An 8,054-nucleotide genomic window follows, 5' to 3' on the forward strand; every position below is an offset into this window, starting at 1 on the left:
TACTTAGAGTGTACTAGTGTAATCTATTAGTCAAGATAAACTAATACCTAATTACACTACGACTATTCCCTTTCCATCTTAGTCGTGAGCTACTGTTTATAATTTATAAAGAACCAATAACATGATCTTCTATGTGTGACACCACACACTATGTTATCTACAATATAAATTAATTGAACATCTACATTTGGTATATATAAATGTAGACACTTGACCAATGTGATTCTTATAAATGTTTATACAAAAGCTAGACTTTTAGTATACACTCCAACACCTTCTTCATTGAGATCCAATCTTTGCGTAATTAAGAGAATTAATTGTTTGGTCAATCGATCACCTTGGTCGGTCAACCGAACAGGACACTTTCCTTGTTCACCAAGATTTGAAATTACTTCGCCAATATTGTTTTTATTATTCGGTCAACTGATCCCTAGGTCCGGTCGACTGATTAGCCTGACTTTAATTTTTTTGCTTTGGCTCAATTTGATAACTACTCTATGTCAACCTGGTTCGATCGACCGATCCATGGGTTCGGTTGACCGATCAGGCATTTTCCTACAAAATAGTGTTGAATAAAATATTCCTACAAAACAAAGTGTAACACCCACAAAACTATAAGATAAGTATATGGGTGTTATTTGCTTTAAAGCATAAAAGTAAGAAGAATCAAAAGAAAAGAAATAAGAGAAATAAAAAGAAGAGGTGAAGGTTTGAACCTTGAACCTCTCACAAAGGATAGAAATAAAATTATGTATGATAACCACTAGCATAATGAATAACATATGAATAGAAAATGATGGGAATTGTAGTTAAAATTGAGGATATAATTAAGTGAGGGAACAAGAGAAAATCAAGTAGTTTTTCTTCCTCTTGTTTACCTCTTGGTTAAGAAAAGGAGTAAGCAAAAGACAAGTTGGCTTTTCTTATTTTTTTCTCTATTTTCGTGGGGATTAAAGAGAGTAAGGATGAGAAGAATTAAGGGAGATGAATGAGGACATATTCTCATTAGAAAAGTATATACATGAATTAAGGAGAAAGGGAAGCAAAATTCATATTTGTTTCTTCCACCCACTTAGCATAAAAAGGAAAGAAAGAAAAGGATTTCATTTTCTTTCTTCTTCCTCACCATTGCCGAAACTAGAGCTCTTCTCCCTCATCACCACAAGCCGAGTTTAGGTCTTCTTCCTAAGAGACAACTAAGATACAAGAAGGAGCCTTCAAGGTGTACCCTTCCAAGCAAGAGAAATCAAAAGGAGTGCTAAAAGAAAAAGCTCTCTTCTTCCTCTTCACCAAGGGTACCATTTCCTTAAGGATTAACAAGTGAACACTAGGTAAGCTTCCCCTCACCTGTGGTACAATAGCTTATATGGTTTTCCATGAAGATAGATTGCTTAAAAACCTAGGGACTGCTTTATGGAAATTTCAGCCAAGACAAAGGAAGAGTCTAAAAAATTTTAGACTAGATATGCTTATTATTTTTCTTGTGGCATGTATCTTATGTAGGAGGTTAATCTAGTGTTTCCATGCTAAAATGATTAATTAGAACTTAGATCCATGAGCCTTAGACTCTCGGCCAAGCATGAACAAGAGGACTAGGTAAGCTAAAGACTCAAACTAAACATGCTCCCTTGTTCTTGTGTTATGTACCCTATGATAATGGTGTGGTTAACTTTTCCTCTCACTTGTATGTTGATTGAAACTCTATTTTCATGCTCATGAATATTCGGCCATGGAAGAACTAAAGGCCTAGGAGAGCTTTAAACCTAAAACTAAGCATGCTATGATTTTTCCTAAGACAAGACATGAAGCTAAAATATTATGCCATGATTGTATGTTGGTTTTGAATTCTATTTCATGCTTATGAAGATTCGGCCATGTTGAGATTTGAGGCCTAGGAAAGTTTAAACCAAGTCTAAGATGCTCATGACCTTCTTGATGAAATGTTATGAAACTAGTTTGATGTTCCTATGGTTGCTTGTTACATAGAAATTTGGTTACATGTAACTTTCGGCCACACTAAGTTTTAGGGCTAGGATGCTTAGATTTTTAAACTAAGTTTACTCATGTTGTTTCTTGTAATGATGCCATGAAAATTGTGTAGGGTTTCCATGCTTTTAAGCCACCTGAAAAACAATTCCATGCTCACATGTTTCGGCCACCATTGGTTTAAAGGCCTAGGGAAATTTAGAACCCAACTTAGATATGCTCATGATGTTTCTTGTGATAAATGCTATGAAATGTAGTTGTGTTTTCCTTGCTCTTATGCCACCAGAAACCTAGTTTCCATGCTCACATGTTTCGGCCACCATGGGTTTAAAGGCCTAGGGAAATTTAGAACCCAACTTAGATATGCTCATGATGTTTCTTGTGATAAATGCTATGAAATGTGGTTGTGGTTTCCATGCTCTTATGCCCTAGAAACCTAATTTTCATGCTCACATGTTTCGGCCACTATTGGTTTAAAGGCCTAGGGAAATTTAGAACCCAACTTAGATATGCTCATGATGTTTCTTGTGATAAATGCTATGAAATGTAGTTGTGTTTTCCATGCTCTTATGCCACTAGAAATCTAGTTTCCATGCTTAATATGTTTCGGCCACCTTGAGTTAATAGGTTTAGGAAGTTTGGAACTTGAACCAAATGTGCTTATGATGTTCCTCATGAAATGTGTAGGATATTGGCTTAAGGTTTAACACCTTCATGCTACATGTAACCTAGAATAAGGCTTGCTAGGGTTCGGCCATGATAAGGATAGAAGCTTATGGAACTTGGAACCCAAATTAAACATGCTCAAGTTGTTCCTTATGAAATATGATGTGATATGAGTTTAGGGTTTTCATGTTTACATGTTGTTTAGAACTTGATTGCTCTTCATGAAGGTTTCGGCCATGAAAGAATTAGAAACCTAGGAGGGCTTAAAAATTTAGGTTAACATGCTTACGATCTTTCTTATGATAGGATGTGAAGTTAGCATGAGATTCTTATGTTTGTATGTTGACTAGAGTTCATGTCCCTACTCTTGACTTTCGGCCATAAAAGGTTTAGTGACCTAGATGTGCCTCACATGCTATGCTATGAATTAAGGGATGTTATTTAAATGATTCCATGTATGATTATGTCTTTCTATGATGAGTGATATGTTCATTATGTATGCTTATGACCCATGCATGTGCTATGTGCCCAATTATGGATGCTTTATGATATGATAAATGACATGTCCATTATGTACGTTTATGATCCATGCATGTGCTGTGTGCCCAAATATGCATGCCTTATGATGTGATAAATGACATGCTCATTATGTATGCTTATGATCCATGCATGTGCTGTGTGCCCAAATATGCATGTTTTATGATATGTTAAGAAATATGTTATGCATGAAATGATAAGAACTATGATATGTATGACATGCTACTTTACTTTATGTATGACTTGTACCAAGGGTGGGCTCCATAAGCGCCCCGGGGTCGATGGACTAAGAAACGGGCCTCGTTAGGGATGAGCTCCTAAGTGCCCCTAGGTCGATGGACTAAGAAACGGGCCTAGTATATATGCCTTGTAGGGTTCAAGACTTGCTACCTTGGACCTACATAGGACGCGCACATTTATGTATGTGGTACAAGCCGGGGCACTAATCATGTTGAGAATATGTTTAAGTATGTATATTATAAGTTTTCAAAAGACATGCTGCATATGTTTCATGATACATGTTTAGGAATTCACCTTGCATATACTTTATGATTATGCCATGATATTTATGATGATGTTATGCTATGTCAGGATTCATTTGATGTTCATGTTAGAATATGCTATGATACTTTATGATGATTATGTTATGATATGCCATGATATGCCATGATATGCTGCTTGATATGATAAATTATTTCCATGCATTTTGACTTGTGATTTTGATATGCTATACGGTTTTTGTGAGTAGGAAAGGAACTTACTGAGCCATGAGTGCTCACAGCTTACTTTCTTGTACCACAGATAAAGGCAAGGAATGGATGTACTAGGGGAGCAACAGGAGGGGCTAGAAGGATGTGTGTGGTAGTGGCTTGGCTAAAGGGAAAGACCTGCTTTTGTTAATAAAGAAATATGACATGTTTATGTTATTTCATTTTGACTCCATGACCTTAGTTATGTGTTTGGGTATTATGACTCAAAAATCATGATAAGTATGCTATGTGGTTTTATATGTCTATAGTGATTTTAAAGTAAAAGCTTTTAATTTCTCTAAGTAAGACTTCCGCTGTGTTAAGTAAGTATGTATGTGTCCAAGTAACCTCCGTCGCCTTAGCAGGAGGGGCTGGGCGTTACACAAAGTTAGGACAGTATTAGAAGATGCATGAGTAGCAAATGACGATAGAGCTATCTTAAGCACAACTTGAAAACCTTTCTGATTTCTTCAGTTGGATCAGCGACCTAGAGTTTGTTTCTTTCCGGAATATGACCTCACTGTCGCTCCTCTTTAGTTGCTTACCTCAACCTACCTGCCAAACATTGGTCCTCCATACCTGTTTGGACTTTGCCGCTTAGCATCGGATCGGCTTACTAAGACTTCCTCTCGATCTTCGGTCCTCTAGACCTATCGAGTTTCCCTGCCAAGTGTTGAGTTCTCTCGACTCACTTGGGCTTCCTGCCTGGCTTCCACAATCTGTTAAGAATTTCCCGGTTGAGCAAACATCTTGCAGACTTAGTTAACTTATTATATCACAACAAGACTTAACTTGAATCTTTGACAACATCAAAACTCAAGTTCGGTTCTGGTGCACCCTGCACCAATAATCTCTCCATTTTTGATGTTTGGTAACCAAAGTTCACAATTAAGTTTATAACATATGCCAAGATAAGTAAAACAAGAAATTAACTTAATTATCTCCCTGAGTTTGTTAACTCTCCCTTTGACACACATTAAAAATAAGGGAAATATAAATAACAATTTTGAAGCACTCCAAGAAATAAGTTTTGGAGTTAAAAAATTTTCTTGGAAAAATTTTGAAACCAAAGATGTAAATGATTAAAAAAACTCAAAGAAAATATACCAAAAACACTTAAAAATATCACAAGATGAATAAATTTTGAAAAGCTAAATTTTCAAAACATTTTTTAATACATTATTAAGAGAATGTTTAAAAAATATTAAGAGTTTTGAAAATAAGAACTAAAAACCAAGTAAAGAGAAAAATATAAAATTTTGAAAAAAAATAATATTTGACAAAGTAGAACTTAAAAATGTTTTATAAAGAATTTAAAATAATTTTAATTCAAAATTTGAAATTGGAAAATTTTGTTAAAGTTAGTAAGAGAATTGTATAAACGATAACTATAAAAGAAAATATTTTTTGAAACATTTTGAAGAAAATAGAAGAAATTTTGAAATTGAAAAACACATTAGATTATGTCCAAAAATTTAAAATTTTGAAAAATAGATAAGAAAAGGAAATATGAAGTTAAGAATAAATTCAAAAATGATATTTATGCTCTCCCTTAAGTTGATATAGTCCTAAAAGTCCAAGTATGGTTTAAAAATTTAAAAAATTATCCATATTATGAAATATCCAACCTTCATACCTAGCTAACTACCACAAGATAGTAGCTATTAACTCAGGTTAGTCAATTTGAGCTTTTGATTCTAACTAGTTTGTTACTAATCAGATTACTCAAATTGATTAATATATTTTATTTAAAGCTTAGATTTATGGTGATGCATTGACATAGGCATCTGAAATCTTAGTCTAAGTTCAAAGCATCTCACACTATTCTATGTTTCAAAATACACAAACAAGGATAATACTTTGCTTGTGAGATTCTGGCTACTAAAACTATAGGAGCATGCAAGTCTATGAGAAATCCTAGGCTACTCCATAAAGATAAAATAATTTGAAAATAAAATTTTGAAAGAAAAATTTTAAAAATAATTTTGAAAACTAATAAGTAATAATTTTTCAAAAAACAAATAATAAAGAAAACTACTCTATAAAATACATTCCTAATTATCTTCTTAAGTTACTAAAATCAGTTTCTAGTAAAGGTTTGGTAAATATATTAGCTAGGTTAGATTTTGATTCAATATAGTTAAGTTCTATAGTTCATTTAGTAACATGATCCCTAACGAAGTGATATTTAACTTCTATGTATTTTGTTCTAGAGTTATGTATTGGATTTTTAGTTATGTTTATAGAACTTATATTATCAATTTAGGTTTTTACATTTTTATAATCTAAATTAAAATCTTTTAAGGTATGGGACATCCATAATAATTGAGCTACGCATTCATCCATTGCTATGTATTCGGCTTCAATAGTAGATAAGACAACATAATGTTACTTTCTACTAAACCAGCTAACTAAAGAAAATCCTAGTAATTGACATCCTCCACTCATACTCTTTCTATCTAACTCACAGGCGGCATAATCTAAATCAGAATAGCCAATTAATTCAAAATATGATGTTCTAGAAAACCACATTCCTACATTTATGATTCCTTTTAGATATTTAATTATTCTATTAACATAAGATAGATGGGATTCTTTAGCTTATGTATGATATCGAGCTCACATACTACAAATAATATGTTAGGTCTACTTGCAGTTAAGTATAGTGAGCTACCTATCATGCTTCTATAGTACTTTAAGTCAACTGATTTACCATTTGAGTCACTATATTGATTTATATTACATGCCATAGGTGTTTTTAGTTCTTTCGAGTTTTCCATACTGATGCGGTGATAAGGAGAGCCCACCTGTCCTAAGATAATTGACTCGAGGTCGGTCAAAGTCAAGGCGGGTAATGCTTGGGCTTATGTAAATAGCCTCGGCCTAGGGAGGCTATCTTGTTATCCCAATCAGTAAGGGAATGACCGAGCAGACTGCCCGTTCGGCTTGGATTAACCATGGGCAGGTCGGACGAAGGGACAAACCTGTAGCCAGGTGTTCTAATCGATAGGAATGCGAGCCGCTCAGGCTGCCCGTCCGACACAAGGAATGGCATTATACAGGAGAGGAGAGCACAAGAGAGCACTCCGCCTATCATTAAATGTGATGAAGCCAAGACAAAGAAGAGCACTCCATCTATCATTAATGTATAGAAGTCAAGACAAAAAAGCCTTCCTCTGACACTTAATATTATTAAATAGGGGCAGATGAATGGTCACTAAGAAAAGTATAAAAAGGTATGCCAGGTATGAGGAGAGGCAAGATTAATCTATTTTTCAATTGCTCAGTTTCCCATCCTATCCTTGATTTTGACTTGAGCATCGGAGGGCCAATGCCTGGAATCCCTTCCCTGTTTGGTTTTGTTTTGTAGGAGGTCTTTATCCTATCAGGAGGTTATCGCATCCCCGACTTTCCAACTTCTTATATTCGAACAGGATTATTTTGGCGTCATTTGTGGGAACATAGTGTTGGAATGTATACTAAAAGCCTAGCTTTTTGTATAAACATTTATTTAGAAATAAGAATCACATTAGTAAAATGTCTATATTTATGCTAAGTGTAGTTATCCATTTATTTTATATTGTAGATAACATGGTGTGAGGAGACACACAAAAGATCATGTTATCAGATCCTTATAAATTATAAATAGTAGCTCACAACCAAGATGGAATAGACAAACCATTGGAGTGGTTGTAGTGTAATTTGGTATTAGTTTATCTTGACTATAATATTACACTAGTACACTATGAGTGTATTGAGTAGGATCATTTGAGGTAGTTTATTTTATACTGACTACATAAAAGAGCAAAATCTCTATTATTATGGAAGTATGTACTCTTAATCGTGATATAATAACAAGCACGTATACTTAATATTTATTTCTTTAATTTATCAAAGGGTGCGATTTTGTTCGTTAAATCAATAGGCCCGATAAGTTGGGAAATGATATTATTTATATGGTGTGTTGTTGATTATAGAATGAAACTGTGTCCTAGTAATCTAGGTTGATGATGTCCCCTTGAGGAGCTCATAAGGATTGTCATGTAAAACCTGCAGGTGAACCAAGTCCGACATGACAATGAAGTTGAGTGGTACTACTCTTGGAGCTAGATATTA

This window comes from Zingiber officinale, chromosome 7A (assembly GCF_018446385.1).
Source record: "Zingiber officinale cultivar Zhangliang chromosome 7A, Zo_v1.1, whole genome shotgun sequence".
In the NCBI taxonomy this organism is placed as follows: Eukaryota; Viridiplantae; Streptophyta; class Magnoliopsida; order Zingiberales; family Zingiberaceae; genus Zingiber; species Zingiber officinale.